We start from the raw sequence: 20,388 nt of genomic DNA on the forward strand, positions 1-20,388 counted from the left end.
TTGTTTAACTTATTCTTTGGAAGACCTTCATCTTTTGTTTACTTTAGAATTTCATCATTTAACTATTTACAATCTCATGGAAAGAGATCTGTAAAGCGTTCTGCTGTATTTTCAAACGATCTATATCAGTTCTGAAAAATCTGTTTATCAACATATGATATAAATCATTTCGAATATCGAAATATATGTAACGTTTTACTTTGTATAACATAAAATTGAACGTTACTTTAAAAGTATTTTTAAATTTCACATCATTCGAAAGTTTTAAATGTTGTAATTATAAATTTGTTGATTAATTCTCTTTTTGTTTAGAACAAGTTCGGAATATGTAAAAATAGGAATATATGAAGTAGCGAAATTCATTTCAAAGGTAGATAAATGAGTAAACATTAACATAAATAATTCTGGTATGTATTAACGTCGGAATTAGATTACGAAAAGGATTGAAACGGATTCTCATGAACAGCTAAATCAACACGTCTTTATTGAAGTACATAACGGTGCAGAACTCTGCAGTGCGCAGGCGCGCTACTACATATATACATTTGAACTGCCATAGATGGCGCTGCGATACATAGCATCATCCCCTCCTAAGGAGAAGTTACAAACATAGTCTTGTAAGTATCTAGGAGTTTTACGATGTCTACGACTTGACTCTTGAGTACTAGAGGAGTCTGAAGTTAAGACAGTATCTGATGATGAATTTTTCATGTTGTCTTTCTGAGGAATATTTTCAACTATAGGATTATTTTCTTCTTCCCACCACAGCTGAAGAGGAACGAATGAAGCACCTTGAGATTCGAGGGATGAGGATGATCGAGATCTCAGTTGATCAATATGACGTTTCCAAATGGAACCATCAGGGAGCTCAATGTTATAGGTAACAGGTGAAAGTTTCTGAATAACTTTACCAGCAACCCAATAATCTTTAGAACAAAAGTCACGAGCAAAAATTGTGTCTCCTATCATGAAAGAACGCTGTGGACGAACTACGTTGTTATCCGATAAGGTTAAAGGGCGCAACAAATCTAGTCTTGAACGAAGTTTTCTGTTGAATAGCATTTCACTAGGTGTTTTACCAGTAGAACAATGAGAAGTAGTACGATACGAAGTAAGGAATTGGAGGAGGGATGTCATTAAATCCTTTTCACGACTTAATTTTTTTAAGGACGACTTAAACGTTTTGATAAATCCTTCAACTGCTCCATTAGTTGCAGGATGGTATGGCGGAGAGAATGTCTGACAAATTCCGTTTTGTGCTAAAAACATTCTGAATTCACGAGATGTGAATTGAGGGCCATTATCAGAATAAACATGTAATGGAAGGCCATGACGACTAAACCAAGATCTAAGTGCCGGAATAGTAGCAGAAGGATCTGTGGATTGCATTATTTGAATTTCAGGATATTTAGTTTTTGCATCAATACCTATTAGAAACATTTTTCCAAGGAAAGGTCCAGCGAAGTCGATATGCACTCTACTCCAAGGTTCTTCAGGAATTGGCCATCTTAAAGTATTGGTAGAGGGAGGATTTCGATGGTATGACTGACATAAAATACATTCTTTCACTGTTCGTTCTAGATCACTATCAATGCCTGGCCACCAAACAATTGATCTTGCTAACATTTTCGATTTAACAATACCTTGATGTCNTTATGTTAAAAATAAAATAAACTCAAAGTGTATTGAATGATTTCTGCTGACTTCAAACAAATCTGACTGAAGTGAATACACATAACGTTATGCATATAATGTTTCAATCTCAACCAGTATTCTTCTAACACTTCTATATAAGGCAAATGTCTTCATTAAATGTGCATAAAAGTAAAGGCAATAAAAAATATACGATTTAAATCAAACATATAAATTTCTATTGTCCTTTATGTGTAGGTATTTGTTGATAAACTAATGTGCTTAAAGTAACACAATACAGTGAAATTGTTTAACTTAACGCCCTTTGACGAGAGAACTCGTCAAGGTTACATAGCGTTATGTAAAATTCGGTAGTTAAGGCGACTTTTGACAACATTTTTTTTTTCAATTTTTGGAATGTTTTTTAGGTCCCCAAATTTTTTCAAAATTTTTTGTGTGCGCGAAAAAACTTCATTGCGATTTTAATGAGCCTTTGATAACGCTTGATTAAGGCTTAATTGTTTTTTAATGGGAGTTTTTTATCAAATTTATTTCATGGTTCCTAAGTTGTAGCGCATGGATTTTCCTTCAGTAAAGTTATTTAAAGCTGCTTTCTGATGTCAAAAACCATCTCCACAAGTTTTTAAATTTTTTAAATTAATATATTTTATTTTATATGAATTTAATTAATTAGGGGGGTCAAAAATCACAATTGAAATCTTAATTTTTTAAAAATATTTAAAAATATACGTGTCGGTCATATTCACCCTACTTTAAACCCTTGTCCTCCCGAGATGTATATGAGATTGTCCCGGAAAATCGGACTCCAGCTGTGTTCAAGGTCATCCAGCTGTGTAAACAACGACTCATCTGTGTTAAATTTCACAGAAAGCCAGACAAAGGAAAATAAAATTTGAAGTTTTTTCTTCAAAATTAATGCATTTTTTTGTTTTTTTCAGTTTTAGTATTTTTTATGTATTTTTTATGCTTAATTACATCATAATTAAAAACAGTCGGGCGTTAAGGGGTTTTTAATTAGCCTTTCTTGACTACCGATGTGAAAATATGTTTTCGCGTACACAGCAATTTTTAATGTTAATTTTTAATTAAACATAAAAAAATACTTAAAACTGAAAAAAAACAGAAGAAATGCGTTAATTTTGAAGAAAAAGCTTCAAACTTTATTTTCCATTGTCTCACCTTTCTGTGAAATGTGACACAGATGAGTCATTGTGTTTACAGCTGGATGACCTTTAGAACAGCTGGTGTTGGATTTCCGGGACATTCTCATAAACGTCTCAGGAAAAGAAGTTTAAAGTAGGGTGAATATTAGCTGGCCGTATGTTTTAAAATATTTTTAAAACATTATGTTTTGTATTGTGATTCCCAACCCCCTCCCCAAGTTAATTAAACGTAAATATAATAAAATCTATTAATTAAAGAAATTTGAAAACTATTGGAAGTCGTTTTTTACATCAAAAACTAGCTCTAAATAACTTTACAGAAGTAATTTTACAAATTTACTAGAACTTTAGAACGATGAATGAAATTTGATTAAAAAAATCCCATTAAAAACAATTATGCGTTAATCGTGCGTCATTAAAGGTAGATTAAAATCGCGATAAAATCTTTTCGCGCGGGAAAAAATTTTTGGAAAAATTTGCAGACTTAAAAAACATTTAACAATCCCCTCAAAAATAAAACTTTTTTGGAGGACCCAAACGACCGAGTTTCATGTAACGCTATGAAACTTGCACGAGTTATCTCAGAAAGTTGGTTTAAAAAGGAATATATATAAAGTGTTTATATTTAAAATTAAAATGATAATTTTTCCTTGTACATAAATTTCTGTCAGTTATACATTTTCAGCACCGACTATATAAAAATTATCTGTAGAACAATGAGAGAAAATTTCGAGCTAATGTTATGTTGTGTCTGTTTCTGTGTTACATTTTACAGCAATTAGTATAACAGTACTTAATATTTAGACGCTTTTATAATCAAAAAATTGTTGGATATTATGAATAGTTATTTTGTTTTTAGATTGGGCCATTGTATCTATGAATTATCATTACAAAAATGTATTTTTAAGCTAAAGATATTTTAATTTGTACAACGAAAACATAATTTAAACCAAAAATGTTAATATGATTAATGAAGAAAAAAGTTTTTTGACAGAGGAATAGTTGGAAGAATGTTAAATTTTTTTAAAGACAAATAGGTCTGAGAAATCAATGAAACGATAATAATCATGTACTGATTACAGATACGNATAATTTAATTAATTTTTATACATTTATCTAGGCTGAAAATGAGTTGATTTTGGCACGAAAGATGGTTGTATGGAAACCGTGGGAACCTCTTATTCAACATCCGCCACCTAATCAGTGGAAATGGCCCTTATGAAAAAATAAAACATTAAAAAATTGAATAGCAAAGTCTTGGTGATAATGTGTAATTATAAATGTAAAGCAGGCATTATTGCTAAATACAGTATGTTAGATGATAGAAATGATTAGAAAATTGTAAAATAAAGAATTTAGTCTTGTTTCATTTTGTGTTAATAATTTTACTTACATTTTTTGCCAATACATCTGTTTTCTCATGTTAACTTTTTAATTGAAGATTTTATTTCTTTGTTTTCTTGTCACAGAATTTATCTAAGTATCAAAACTCTCAACCAACCACTTTTTGCACAGATAATTATTTTTTTGAGTGCAATGTCACTGTGTCTTCTGTGTTTGGCATTCGTCCTACTTTTTTCACGTAATCATGGGCATCCACAAGGCAGAGCACACGAGGCACTCGTCTCTTCCTGATATGGAAAACTTTAGGTGGAGCAGGACTAACTATGTACGAACTTCCGATGCAAAGCGGAAGTCACGTTATTTCAATTGAAAAATTGTCCCCTTAATTAAAGGAGTTAAAGTATGATGTACAGGGGCAAGCCACTACCGATTTGAGGTGGAGCTCATATATTTTGAAGAAAATAAATAAATAAATTGCAGCCAGGTATTGTGACGATGTGAGAATAAAAGTGTGATTTTTAGATTGTGTATTATTTGGAATATTACTTATTATAATACATTTTACTATTTAGAATAAGTGTCATTTAGTGAAATTGACTGACACGTCAATGTGATACTTTAAATTAAACTTTTTTCCATCGATCTCTTTCAATGTATTATCGACCGCTTTGAAAAAACCAGGTTTAAAGTGTAAATCGCGTGGAATGGGATGGGAAGAGCGGAAAGCAGTATTCGAAGAGCGAATTGGATACGAATATGCATAAGTGATGCTGTAAAGGTAATTTTCTTTCGACAGCGGCCATACCACGCTGAAAATACCGGTTCTCGTCCGATCACCGAAGTCAAGCAGCGTCGGGCCCGGTCAGTACTTGGGACGGAGACGACCTGGGAATACCGGGTGCTGCTGTCACTATTTTTTTTTTATTTCGTTCTTTCACGTAGTTTTTTTTTGTGTAATGTAATTTATCACTTCGCGCAGTAATTTTTCTTTAATTAATAAACTACATCAGGCAAACATTTATTTTCTATAACCTCTCACTTCCCATACATTGCTTCAAAAATTCTCAGTAAACATACCTTCTGTCAATTAAAAATCCACACTGGGAGTTAAAATGCCTTTATTACGTGTACAACAGCTATCATCAAAACGAAGCAATAGCCTATTATATATAAATATTTATAGTTACTAAAAATAAAAATGGGAGAAATCATAAATTTAAAATAATAATGTAGGTTTAGAATCAAATTGAATTTGTATATAGTCGCTGGATACAATTCAAGAGATAGGGGGAAACGACAGTAATACTATCATAGCGAAAATTTTGGTTTGCAGTAAATTTCAGGCCACAATCTTTTAATAAACTCATATATCTNTAATCACTAAGAATACAGTAAATAATGGTTAATTTAATCGTGACAGATACACACTTTAGCCAGAGAATACTGCCTTAGCTAGTATACGTCTGTCTCGGAATAGGGGTGTTAAGACGCCACCTAGCGACAAAATTTAGCAACACTAAATGACCCTCTTTTCGAAGCGAAAAGTTGAGAATGCGATAGCCTTTCTCATCTCGTAAGCTACGCTTCTGTACAGGATAGTTGGTGTGTATTAACGTCGAAATTAGATTACGAAAAGGATTGAAACGGATTCTCATGAACAGCTAAATCAACACGTCTTTATTGAATACATAACGGTGCAGAACTGACTGCAGTGCGCAGGCGTGCTACTGAATATATACATTTGAATTGCCATAGATGGCGCTGCGATACATAGCATCATCCCCTCCTAAGGAGAAGTTACAAACATATAGTCTTGTAAGTATGTAGGAGTTTTACGATGTCTACGACTTGACTCTTGAGTATTAGAAGAATTTGAAGTTAAGGCAGTATCTAATGATGAATTTTTCATGTTGTCTTTCTGGGGAATATTTTCAACTATAGGATTATTTTCTTCTTCTTCCCACCACAGCTGAAGAGGAACGAATGAAGCACCTTGAGATTCGAGGGATGCGGATGATCGAGATCTCAGTTGATCAATATGACGTTTCCATATGGAACCATCAGGAAGCTCAACAGGTGAAAGTTTCTGAATAACTTTACTAGCAACCCAATATTCTTTAGAACAAAAGTCACGAGCAAAAATTGTGTCTCCTATCATGAAAGAACGCTGTGGACGAACTACGTTGTTATCCGATAAGGTTAAAGGGCGCAACAAATCTAGTCTTGAACGAAGTTTTCTGTTGAATAGCATTTCACTAGGTGTTTTACCAGTAGGAGTAGTGAGGAGGAACAGTGAGGAGTAGTACGATATGAAGTAAGGAATTGGAGGAGGGATGTCATTAAATCCTTTTCACGACTTAATTTTTTAAGGATGACTTAAACGTTTTGATAAATCCTTCAACTGCTCCATTAGTTGCAGGATGGTACGGCGGAGAGAATGTCTGACGAATTCCGTTTTGTGCTAAAAACGAATTCACGAGATGTGAATTGAGGGCCATTATCAGAATGAACATGTAATGGAAGGCCATGACGACTAAACCAAGATCTAAGTGCCAGAATAGTAGCAGAAGAATCTGTGGATTGCATTATTTGAATTTCAGGATATTTAGTTTTTGCATCAATACCTATTAGAAACATTTTTCCAAGGAAAGGTCCAGCGAAGTCGATATGCACTCTACTCCAAGGTTCTTCAGGAATTGGCCNTGTCATTCTATATAATATTATTTAAAAATTATGATTAATTCTGACACTATCATTCTCTAAAACAGGAATTTGGATATTGTGCTGTTTGGACATTGTTTTATGCAATTGCAGCTATAATAATGTCTGTAAAAGGAAGTCAAGATGATGCTTGGGCTGCTGCTGCTGTAAGTAACTGAAATCCTTATATTTAATAACTTTGAAAAAAATATCTTTTCTTCTAAACAAATTAAGTTGTTGGATTTGAAATTATATGTACATCAAACAACTTATTGATATAATTATATTTTGAATATTTTTAGCTTTCATTCAAATTAATATTTTTAGAAATGTTCAATAATTTTACAAAAACACAAACAAATTAGATTATATTATGTCAATGAAATTAAAACCATTTTTATTAACCTATTGATTAAAGTATATACTTTTTCTGAGTCAAAATAACACTGTTTTACAAAAAAAGTTTTTTCTTTTTTCTATATATTATACCTATTGCAATTTTAGCCCTAATTTCTAATCTATATTTAGATTTTCTCAATCAGGGATAGTAAATGTCTCAAGAATGTCATAGCTATCATTTCAAATAACATTTCTAACAAAATATGTAATGTTTTAATGGAGTGAGAAAAATCATAAATCACATTGTTTTAATTAATAATGTTTTGGAACTTTTGAAGTCTTTTGTTCATCAGTGGTATGTATAGTCGTCGGAATTAGATTAAGAAGGATGGAGACGGATTCTTATGAACAAGTAAACAAGCATGTCTGTATTGAACAAGAAACGGTACAGAACTGGCACACTACCAACTATATACATTTAAGAATTGCCTGCAATACATAGTATCATCCCCTCCTAAGGAGAAGTTACAAACATAGTCTTGTAAGTATGTAGGAGTTTTATGATGTCTACGACTTGACTCTTGAGTATTAGAAGAGTCTGAAGCTAAGGCAGTATCTGATGATGAATTTTTCATGTTGTCTTTCTGGGGGATATTTTCAACTATTGGATTATTTTCTTCTTCCCACCACAGCTGAAGAGGAAAGAATGAAGCACCTTGAGATTCAAGGGATGCGGATGATCGAGATCTCAGTTCATCAATATGACACTTCCATATGGAACCATTAGGAAGCTCAATGTTATATGTAACAGGTGAAAGTTTCTCAATAACTTTACCAGCAATCCAACATTCTTTAGAACAAAAGTCACGAGCAAAAATTGTGTCTCCTATCATAAATGAACACTGTGGACGAACTACGTTGTTATCCGATAAGGTTAAAGGGTGCAACAAACCTAGTCTTGAGCGAAGTTTTCTGTTGAATAGCATCTCACTAGGTGTTTTACCAGTGAGGAGTAGTACGATTTGAAGTAAGGAATTGGAGGAGGGATGTCATTAAATCCTTTTCATGACTTAATTTTTTAAAGGCGATTTAAACATTTTGATAAATCCTTCAACTGCTCCATTAGTTGCAGGATGGTACAGCGGAGAGAATGTCTGACGAATTCCGTTCTGTGTTAAAAACATTCTGAATTCACGAGATGTGAATTGAGGGCCATTATCAGAATGAACATGTAAAGGAAGGCCATGACGACTAAACCAAGATCTAAGTGCCAGAATAGTAGTGGAAGAATCTGTGGATTGCATTATTTGAATTTCAGGATATTTAGTTTTTGCATCAATACCTATTAGAAACATTTTTCCAAGGAAAGGTCCAGCAAAGTCGATATGCACTCTACTCCAAGGTTCTTCAGGAATTGGCCATCTTAAAGTATTAGTAGAGGGAGGATTTCGATGGTATGACTGACATAAAATACATTCTTTCACTATTCGTTCTAGATCACTATCAATGCCTGGCCACCAAACAATTGATCTTGCTAACATTTTCGATTTAACGATACCTTGATGTCCAGAATGTAATTCAATGAGAACATTTCTGCAAAATTTCTCAGGAACGAATATTCTATCACCCATAAATATTAAGTTTCCTTCTAGAGAAAGGGAATCCTTGAATTTAAGAAGGGCTTAACAGTTGTATTTATCTGATGCCAATTATTCCTGATGCACTTATGCAAAACATTGAAAAGTTTATCTGTATGAGAGGCTTCTATAAAAGCACTATTGGTAAAAGGAAGGGAATCAAATTGCAAATTAAACAATGAACTTGGAATTGAGTTACTAAAATCTTCTATGAATAAATCATTAGTAGTATTTCTGGAAAGGCCGTCAGCTATGATATTAGTTGAGGAAGAGATATACTTAATTGTATAATTTTAATCATTCAGTATGATGCTCCATCTTTGTAGTCTAGCAACTACAATCTCATTCTGTCCTCTTTTATCACCGAAAATTGCAAGTAAGGGCTTATGGTCTGTTTCTAGGATAAAATGGCAACCAAGAAGATATTGTCTAAATTTCTTAATACCAAAAATAATAGATAGTGCCTCTTTCTCTGTCTGAGAATATTGACATTGAGCAGGCGAAAATAAAGCATTAGCAAATGAAATAGGACGTTTTACATTGTCAATAATATGGAAAAGAACAGCACCGACACCAAATTGAGAAGTGTCTGTAGCCAAGTATAATTCTTTGTTAGGATCATAGTGTATGAGAAGTTTAGCTTTTTTTAATGAGTTTTTTACACTTTGAAAGGCAGATTCGTGTTCTTTTGTCCAGACCCAAGAACATCCTTTACATAAGAGTTTGTAAAGAGGGTGTAGGTAAGTAGACAGTTTAGGTACAAATTTAGAATAATAGTTCAACATACCTAGAAACGAGCGTAGAGAATGAACATTACGAGGCTTATGAGCTTTTAATATAGGATCCAGTTTTGAGGATAAAGGAGCAATTCCTTGTTTTGAAATCTCAAATCCTAAGAATTTTACAGAATCTTGTAAGAATTTGAACTTTTGTTTATTTAGTTTGATTCCTTCTGTTTCACAAATGGATAGGATCCATTCAATATTACTCAAGTGGTCTGAATGATTTGTACCAGAAGTAACCAAGTCATCAAAATATGGTTACGTTTTCGGAAATGTAGAGAATAATTTTTTCATAGCTCTTTGAAATAAAGCAGGGGCAGATGCAATACCATATAAAAGATGATTGCACTTATACAATCTAAGATGAGTATTGATAACCACTAAATTTTTACTTTCGTCGTCCAATTGGAATTGGTTATAGGCATCACTTAAGTCAAAGATAGAGAACTTCTCACCTCCAAGTAGTTTCATAGAGATTTCTTCCAAACGAGGTATTGGATGGACATCTATTTGTAACATCTTATTCAAGGTTAGATTGAAAAGTCCATCTATCTTAAACTACCATCATTTTTAACTACTGGAATTATAGTGTGGCCCAAGCACTGTGGAGCAATCTTAGAAATTACTCCAGCCTTTTCTAACCTAGATAACTCTGCTTCAACTTTATCCCTGAGGGAAAAAGGAACTGTCCTTGGCTTCAGAAAAATAGGATGTGCATCTGGTTTTAAGGTTAAATGAAGGAATATTGATTTAGAATATCCAATGCCTTCAGAAAATACAGAAGAATATGTCTAGTAGAGTAAGCAGATTAGAGTTTGTATATGAAATCCTGGGAGTAATACTATTGATTTTACACGAGAGCTTTAACTCTCGAATCTAGTCTCTTCCAATGAGATCAGCATTACCATGATGAACCACATAAAGGCGAAGTTTATGGCAAGAACGATTGTAAAGAACTGGTACTATAATAAATCCTAATACATTCAACTTGAAATTTCCATATGTGCAAAGAAAATGTTTAGACTCATGTAAAGAAAAGGATGATAAGTCTCTGTTGAAAGTGGATTCAGAAATGATGGAAAGTGGGGAGCCAGTATCAACTTCAAAACTAATGTTCTTCTTATTAATAGATAGAGTGAGAATAATAGGTGGAACTGGTGTGGAGGCATCTTGAATATTGAAAAGATTTAAGTTGAATTATCTATCTCTGAATAATCATTCAAATCTTTGTTGGTACGAGATAGTTGGTGTATGCTCACATGAGGATGTTTAGTTTTTCCACAAACCCTTGCAATATGACCAGGTATGCCACATTTATTACAGGTAAATGTTCTAAATATACAATTCTCACAGGAATGATCTTTGCTTCCACAAGATTTACAAATGTAAGTAATGGTTTTCTTTGTTTCGAACTTAGTTTTATCTCTAGAACTATTCTCACTAAACTACTTCTTTCTGTTAGAGAATTTTGTGGAACGAATTTTAAAACAATCGTTTTCGAGTGGCAATTTATTGAAATGACCTGCATCAATCAGAGCTTGTTCCATAGCAATAGCATAATTGATTGCTTTCTGGAGGTCTAATTCTGACTCATTTTTAGCAAATAGATTTGAATGAATCCTAGGTCGTACAAGCCCAACACAAATTGATCTCTTAAATGTGATGCAAGGGAATCTCCAAAATCACACTTTTCGCTTAATGATTTTAACCCAACTATGAAATCATTAATTGATTCTCCTTCTTTCTGTACCCAGCGAGTAAAGTTTGCTCTCTCGGAAATTATACTAACTGATTTATTTTTATGAGATCTCATTATACTTTTTAAGTCAGAAAATGTCTTCGAAGAAGGTTTATCAGGTTGACAAAGATTTCTTAACAATTTATAAGCCACCGGTCGCATTTTTCTATTGTCAGTGATATTAGATGCTATAAAGAATTCTTCCAATTGTTCCACATATTCATCCCAATCCCTATTTACGTTATACAGATTAACGTTAATCACATTTGCCATTTCCAAATAAAGGAAAGAAAACAATGATAATAAGCAGTTCGGTAACTTACGGATCGAAGGTTCAAAGTCTAGCTGAAGGCACATGTTGACTTTGCCAAGAAAAAAATAAACGTTAGTCTATTTCTTCAATTTTATTCAAGAATACTGTCTTTAATCCACCTTGTCGCCAGAATTGGTATGTATAGTTGTCGGAATTAGATTAAGAAGGATGGAGACGGATTCTTATGAACAAGTAAACAAGCACGTCTTTATTGAACAAGAAATGGTACAGAACTGAATGTGGTGTGCAGGCACGTGACCAACTATATACATTTAAGAATTGCCAGAGATGGTGCTGCAATACATAGCAATCAGGTATGCTGAATGAGAGATATTTTATGTATTAGTTACATAACAATAAATTTTTAACAAAAATCATTAGTTATACTGTAATTAAAATGTCAAAATATAGTAATTTTATAAGGAAAAATTAAGATTATTTTTAATACAATTCCTAATGTCTGCTTGTAGGGAAAATATAACTTAAACCATTTCTAAGATTTATCTGAATCTATCTGGTTGATTAATTTGGCTTTCAAAGCTCTATTACAAAGTTCATATTATGAGTAATTGGAACTATTGGAATATTTTTCTAATATTAAGAATATTAGAAAAATATATAAACTAAGAGTTTCAAATGCACAATGAAAAGATCCGCTATTAATTACTTGCAAGTTATTGACACAACCTAAGAAAAAAAAGGTTCAAAAAACAATAACTATAATTCCTTCAGCATGTTAAAAGAAGTAGAATATTAAGTGAGCTGCTAAGAAAAACATGCTAGTATCTTTGAAGATGTGCTGTGCCATTTGAGGAAACTGCTAAACAATTGTTTATAAAACTGTAATGGGCAATAAATGCCCTCTATATAATAATAACTTGCTCATTTATTCATGCTTAACTTCAATTCAGTTTCACTTTTGGTACAGCCTAATTTTCTACAGAGCTGTTTGGTCTAGAATTATCATTCTAATCTCAAATTTATTACAAATAAAAATTAACAATAATTCAACAGTATTTAGTTTGTTTATAATCAATGCACTTTTAATAGTGGATGAAGTTAAAGAAACATTAATTTTTTTTCATCCTGTTAACAGCCATTTTCAGAAATGGACAGATGGAAGTGAATGTTAGTATCAATTAGGAAGAAAGATGTGATAGAGTATTGTTTACTCTACCCCATCTTTCTTTCTTCCTAATTGATACTAACATTCACTTCCATCTGTCCATTTCTGAAAATGGCTGTTAACAGGGTCAAAAACATTAATGTTCCATTAACTTCATCCACTATTAAAAGTGCATTGATTATAAGCAACAAGCAAGGGAAAGTGGACTATGACAGTTGCAAAAGACTAAGCAGATGTTAGGCAATGAGAGGAAATACGTGTTTCTGCTGTTTAAATATATATTGGTAATAGTGTAGTTACAAATTTCATACTCACCTCTCCAGCATTGTATAAAAGTGACATTGTTACTGTTATGTACTGGCAAAAGCATTGCCTCAGAGTTTGTATGTTTGGCAACACTATTGCCTTGGGGTATGGAGATATAAAAAAATGGCTAACAAAGGACCCTGGTCCTTTGTCTGGCCAGTGTCTTAGGTAAAAGAAGTGCAATAAAGACAATTGTAAAGAATTGTGAACTTGTTCTTTTTCATAGTAGTTAAGGATACAATACCCATCTTCCTTGCTAATTGACACTAACATTCCTTATTAAACAAAAGACAGTCTGCCCAAAAATAATAATATAATCTCCATTGGACAAAAAATTTACAAAACTAACATTCCTCTTTCATCTGTCCACACTTGAAGATGGCCTGTTAACTAAATCAAAAGCATTAGTGTTCCTTCAACTTCACTTCACTACTGTTAAAGGTGTATTGATAAATTCAGCAGATTAGCAAGGATGAACTGTAATGATAGGTGCGAAATGAGTTACAAAGATACATTATAAGATTAATATCTTTATTTTGTGTACAATAAATCAATTCCTTGGAATACCAGCTCCTCTCAGTCTCAATACACAAATACAGGTAACTCCCATATAACACAGCACTTCTATACCACGGATTCACTCTAACAGTTTGAGAATTGGGAACATCCCCGTATAACACGGTGCTTTTATAGCACGGGTTCACTCTAACACGGTTCGAGAATTGGGTAAAACCCTCGTACAACATGAAATGTAATAAAGGGTGCATTCTTATATATATCTGCGTGAGCATTCTAATTTTTTTCATTGCTACTTTGAATGCTCTTTCAGCAAATAATCCATTTAATAGTTAAATTTTACAATTGGAACCCTTCTTTTGCCTCTAAAAGCTCATATTTTAGAATTATAGATTTCTGCATCACAATACTATCGCTAGTGTGGGCGCCACCATCTTTCTTTCACCGTCGTTCCTAAATGCCTACAAACAGCAGCGCACTTCCATTGCAGAGTGACCACTATTAACGATGCACCCAAAAACTGTTACCAGTTGATGATGCTCATGCTGAGATCATCATATAGGATGAATAATCCTCTGGTAAAATATTTACTTAAATAATAAATAAGTATTTTATCTATGAAAAAAATGAATAATAAATCCAATTTAAATAAAGATTTAACAGCATGTTTTTTTTAATTTTTGGAACCTAACCCCCTTTTCACACTAGTTCTTTGTTTCCTATAACATGGATTCACATAACACAGCAATTTTTTGGAACGTAACTCCCGTGTCATACGGGGATTACCTGTATATAACCTGAGCCATACAAATCTTGATATAACAGGTTGTTGTTGACTCTATTATCACGACACTGCAAATTACCGAATACAATACATTTACAACAAATATACAACAAACTACAACTAGATGCTTACAACTAACTAAATCTAAGTAGGAAGGAGTAAGTAGACTGCAACAGGAAATAGAGTAAGGATAGAGGAAAGTGGGTACCCAGTTTTCAATGGTGATCTTGGAGAGGCGAATTTCCAGAGCTTTTCTTCCTTGGGTCAATGGATGGTCCTTGTTCTTATTAAATTTTCCTGAATGATGGTCTTGGTGTTTCAAAGATCCTTCTTGACTGAAGTTTTCAATAATCTTTCTTAGGTCTTCTTCCATCTCTATATGCTGCCAAAAAGCACTAGAGGGCACACTTTGTGAGTCCAGTCCTATCGAAGTCCCCACCAAGAATGACCCTTGTTATCCCAACATAGGCCTCAGAGCATCATTTCTTTCTTTTGTTCTCAGGATTAGTCATCACCATCCAAGGTGAAAGAGTTAAATAAAGAACATTCTGGAAAGGATAGACAAAGAAAGAAAACTATACAAAATTATTATATATATAACATGGTGGAATGCCACAGAACTAACCACTGTAGTTGAAATCAATCCACACAAAGATTACAATGCTCTCTCACTATGATTTTCAATTCCTTTCATTTATATTTTAGTAATGTTTCTATAAGAACTTTCTGGATTGTTAACTGGAATGAATTTTCACTATATCAACAGTGAAAAGAGTCTGGCTGTCATGAAAATTTTGTCATCTTGGTCAAGCTGTCAGTTAGATGCTATTGTTGTCATCTATGCTTAGCTTAAGTTGTTTGTTTAAAATATGTTTTAAACTAAAAGATCAGCTTGGAGATGTTTATTAGAGGACTGACAGACATGTAAACATGTAATAATACATTCCATTCACAAATAGAAGTGAATGGGTCCATCAGCCCTACATATAAACAAAATGTGATTGGATGCCGTGTTATTGTGTTAAGAACACTCTTGACAAAGTAAAATGATCTTAGAGCCATTTATTGATATTATGAAAAATTGCTGTAGATTGTAAGCAAAAAATTAAAACAGAGAGATTTTCTCATATATTCTGAAAATATTTTGTAATGTTGAACTGTATATGCAAAATAAACAATACTGTCTTTCAGCATTAAAATTTTAATGACAAAAGATAAAAATATTGTTTATTTTGTGTATAATAATTAACATAAAATATATTTTTTTATTTATAGAACTATATATATTTTATTCAAAGCTAGCTACATCACAGATCATAAATGAATTCAAAAATTTTCATTAAGAAAATTCTGCCTTAGCTAGTTAAAATCATTTTAACCATTAAATTAGTAAAATTGTGTATGGACTTTTTAATATGTTCAATCTGTTCACTTTCCTTACACAATTGAAGAGATGAAAATTTCATTACAAGTACATTTAGGAGAGATGTTATTTCAAAATCTGCCTGGGAACAATAATACATTTCTAGAAATGTATTTGTTAAAAATTAGTGTGTTCTTTTACAATGAAAAAGTTTATCAAATTATATCTTAAATGTTATATAAAAAATTAAATTTTATATTTCAGTTCTTTGGATTTGTTGGAACTGGTCTTTATGGAGCTGATGCATTTTTGAAGTTTAAAGCTTGGCAAAGAGGTGACTCTGCACAAGGAACTAGTATTATTCCATCAGCAACTTCTCCCACATCACCAATGAGTCCATCTTATGCAGCTTATTGAAAAATTTAGGTAATTTAATAAAGCACATTAAATAATTAATTTATAACTATATATATTTCAAAAATGTATTTTACCATTATGAACCTTTTTTAATATAAAAATAAAATGACATTTTAATTATGAATGTGTGAACATTACAGAATCATATTACAGGAAAAATCTTAATTAATGAATTTCAGGACCAAATTCTCAGTATTTTCTTAATTAGGATGTTACTTATTTAGGATTAATAACTTTTCTGACAAATTCTTTACACACTGTATACAGTACATAGTTACAAAATAATAAAATAGAGTTTTTTGAAAAAATATGATACTTGTCTTTTTGTTTTTTAAGAAATTTAAAAAATATTTCTTGAAATGGAATCAATAGCATTGTCTTTATCATTTTGTGTGTGGATGAGTGTATCTAATATATTAAAGATGGCATTTATTCATATCTTTTTGGGAACTTTACTGATAGTTTCTCCTCATTTTTCTCTTCTATTCCATAGCAGTTGCCAACCTTTCTGACCTCATAGACCATTAAACTCACAATTTTGAATCCCATGGACCACTGTCATGAATTTTTTTTTACAATCAGTCCTCATTAAAGAAAACCAGATGAAAGGCATGAAACAAGATTGAAAATTTCAATATTCTAAAATCCATAGGCAAATAAAAGATAACATGCATGCTTGTTTGAATAAAAAAAAATATCGAATGACAGTGTTTAAATTTGAAAAATTGTGACATTTTGTGTGAGGATGTCTCCAATTCTTGAATCATGTTAGAGTGAAACCATGTTGTAGGAATACTATGTTGTATGAGAGATACTTGTATATCACTTGAATTTTGTTTGTGTCAGACAGGTATACCCACATTTTATCAAGAGTTATGACAAACTTCTCTCTCTCATCTATTAGGTACTTCTCTTAGTTTTCTACAGTTGATCTTTCTCTCTGCAATATGGTGAGGGATGAGCTTGTAAACTCATCCCTCACCATATTAACTAGTGTATTGTTTAACAATATTTAACATCCAAAGGCTAAATAATTTTTAAAAATTAAAATAGAAAGTTTACAATAAAATCTTTAAGACTAATAATAGAGGTATTTCTTTCCAAAACTGATATTTAAATTTTTTTATGTCTTAAAAGAAGAATTTCTTTTTGTGAAGCAAATATTCTTTATTAAATTTCAATCATTCAATTTTTAATGTATTAAATTACTATAGTTTGTTGTAATTAATAAATTTAACTTTTATGAATTAGTTTCAAAATTAATGTATTATTTATTAATACCAAAGAATCAAAATAATTATAATGACAGTCATTATAAATAATTTTTTTGTAAGACAAAAGTTGCTATTTACAATAATTAAGATGATAATGATAAAACAACAGGAATTCTTTATCACATTTATTTGTAATTTAATAAATTTATATAATTATTATTCCAGTCAGAATCAAACCCTAATGAGACGTCTCATGACTGACATCAGTTATCGTCTGATTCTTCAAATGTAATAGATTTTAGAAACAGAAATAGAAAACAAAATACATGTTCATTATTGTCACACTATATTTATTTGCATGCATGGATGTTAGAATGCATTTATACTATAATTAAAGAAGGATGATAATATGTCTGTATCTGTATTAGGGAATCTATCAATAGATTATTAGAATTTAGATCTGTGACTTTGGTGAAATCTTATTTTTATTAAATGTTATATTTATGTGTTTTTTTAGTTTATATATTATTTAATCTTTTAGGTTTACAATAATAATAATAATAATAATAATCATGATAAAGAAATTTAAACTGTATTTTACNATTATTTAATAATTTTAAAATGTCATATTCATACTAAGTCACTTTATGTATATGATGATTATGCTATTATTACTGATAATAATACATTTAATTGAATTGTTGCTGATAAAGAAATAATCATAAGTGTTACAACAATTATTTTTACCACTTTTTCAAAAATGCAAAAATTATAATTTTATATTACTTATGAGTATGAAATATATGAAATAGGTTTCATGGAAATGCTTTCCTTGTTTTATGAAATTAGAAATATTTCTCATCTGAAAAATTATCTTACTAAATCTTTCCAATGAAATAAATGTGATACTATACATTTTAATAATTATAACTGTTATTAACAGACTATTAATTTAAAATAAACATATCAAAGTTGAAAAACTCCACCTAAAGTCGACAATCACAACAACAACAATACTATCATTAATTACTGTATATCCAGTATACAAAATTGTAAAAACTAGTGACACTTCTCAAATCAACTTGTAAAAAAAGTATAACGATGACTTTAAAATTAAATCCCTATTTGTTGAGGGTCCAGAATATCTAAGATTTTGTTTTATAATAAAAATAAAACAAAAATTAACAAAAATGAAACAAGTCCAATTTGATTAATATAAGGTGTTTTTTTAGAGGTATACAAATTTAAAATGAAATAACACGTAAAAATAATGTTAATGGCCATAGTGTTGGCTTTATTTAAATAAAAATTTTATGCCATTAGTGTTTAAATGTGATTTCAGGCATATGGGTGCCATGGCTGGCTTGAATGAAGCACAATCGAGAAGATCAATTTTCAACCACTTTATTGAGCAACTGGGGTCGTATATCGGCAATAACACGGCAAATGTTGAGTAACTTACATCCATTAAAAGTCACTGGTGTGCTTTATGGGCAGGTGGAATCATAGGCCCATATTTCTTTAAAGATGATGCCGGCTAGAATGTTACCATCAATGGAGAGCGCTTTGGAGCCATGATTGCTGACTTCTTCATTCCTCAGTTGAATGGTATTGATGTGGCAGAGCTTTGGTTTCAACAAGATGGTGCAACATGCCACACAGCATGTGACACCATCAATTTATTGCAGGAAACATCCAATGAGCGCATAATTTTGCGTAATGGACCTGTGAACTGGCTTCCACAATCGTGTGATCTCACACCTATGAATTACTTTCTTTGAGGATATGTGAAGTCATATGTGAAGTCACTAGTCTATGCTGATAAACCACAGACGTTGGACCACTTGAAAGTCAACATTCGCCGTGTTATTGCCAATAAACGGCCCCAGTTGCTCAATAAAGTGGTCAAAAATTGTTTTTCCTGATTGCGCTTCATTCAAGCCAACCATGGTGCCCATATGCCCGAAATCATGTTTAAACACTAATGACATAAAATTATCTTTTAAATAAAGCCAACACCATGGCCATTAACATTATTTTTATGTGTTTTATTTCATTTTAAATTTGTATACCTTTAAAAAAAAACACCCTGTACAAATTGAAATTTGTATTAATCTGTTTAACTTTGTTTAATCATAAGAATTTTTGATAGCTTTCATCTTTTAAAAAATTTAAACAAAATCTCTATAGTATAAAAAGTTACTTTAGTAATAATCATATGCAAAGCTATTCAACTAAAATTGATGATATATTCTTTGTTTTCTAATATAAGCATGTTTTAAATTTTATAAAACTTTATCATTATTTAATATCAACAATTGTCTAAGCTACAATGGATAAATTTTCAAATAATTTAGATATTAAGATTAGAGACAAGGCATTATTGTTTTATATATTATTTTTTATCTAACAATTTTCAAGTCAATAAGTTGAAGAAAATTGTATAAACAAATTATATATATATGTTACTGTAAATGCTCGAACTATGGTAAATCCTAAGATCTTCCAGTAAAACCTAAGATTTACCAAGTCTTTGTTGTAAAAGTCCGAAATGTTCTGCGATCATCGCTAATTTCGAACTTTTACCAGAATTTACTCGGTATATCTTAGGTTTTACCTCAGATACATGGTAAATGTTGAAAAAATAGTCCCCGCTTTCTGCACCGCACCGCGTCACCACCTTCACTTGCCACACTTCATCGTTTGACATGTTAGAACACGCACGTTAATTCTAATCTTGTTTGAGATTTCGTTGTCTAAAAGTTATTTATGAATCAAGATGAGTATGAAACGGAGATTTTATGAAATAATGGACGAGCTCGTTGCAAGCAAGAAAGATAATAACTTTCATTTAATAGGGACAAATACGCAAAGTGTTTCGAGGAAGTAAAAGCTGCAAAGAACATGAAAAAGAAACAAGCTGTTCATTACAGGCGTATAAAGCGTTACGACATTTTGACTATAGGCAGCGAAGAAAAACTAATTGCACCTAT

The 20,388-nt window shown here is 31.6% G+C and overlaps 1 non-coding gene and 1 pseudogene across 1 annotated transcript; one reads left to right on the forward strand and one right to left on the reverse strand.

Annotated features, from left to right (window-relative positions):
• Positions 1-531: 531 nt before the first annotated feature.
• LOC111615993 lies at positions 532-11,629 on the reverse strand (annotated as a pseudogene).
• Positions 4,952-5,070, forward strand: LOC111616004. The gene has a single exon (XR_002755174.1). It is a non-coding gene; the product is annotated as a 5S ribosomal RNA (ribosomal RNA).
• Positions 11,630-20,388: the final 8,759 nt, after the last annotated feature.

This window comes from Centruroides sculpturatus, unplaced genomic scaffold (genome assembly GCF_000671375.1).
Source record: "Centruroides sculpturatus isolate CEXI.00-Female unplaced genomic scaffold, Cexi_2.0 scaffold530, whole genome shotgun sequence".
Classification (NCBI taxonomy): Eukaryota; Metazoa; Arthropoda; class Arachnida; order Scorpiones; family Buthidae; genus Centruroides; species Centruroides sculpturatus.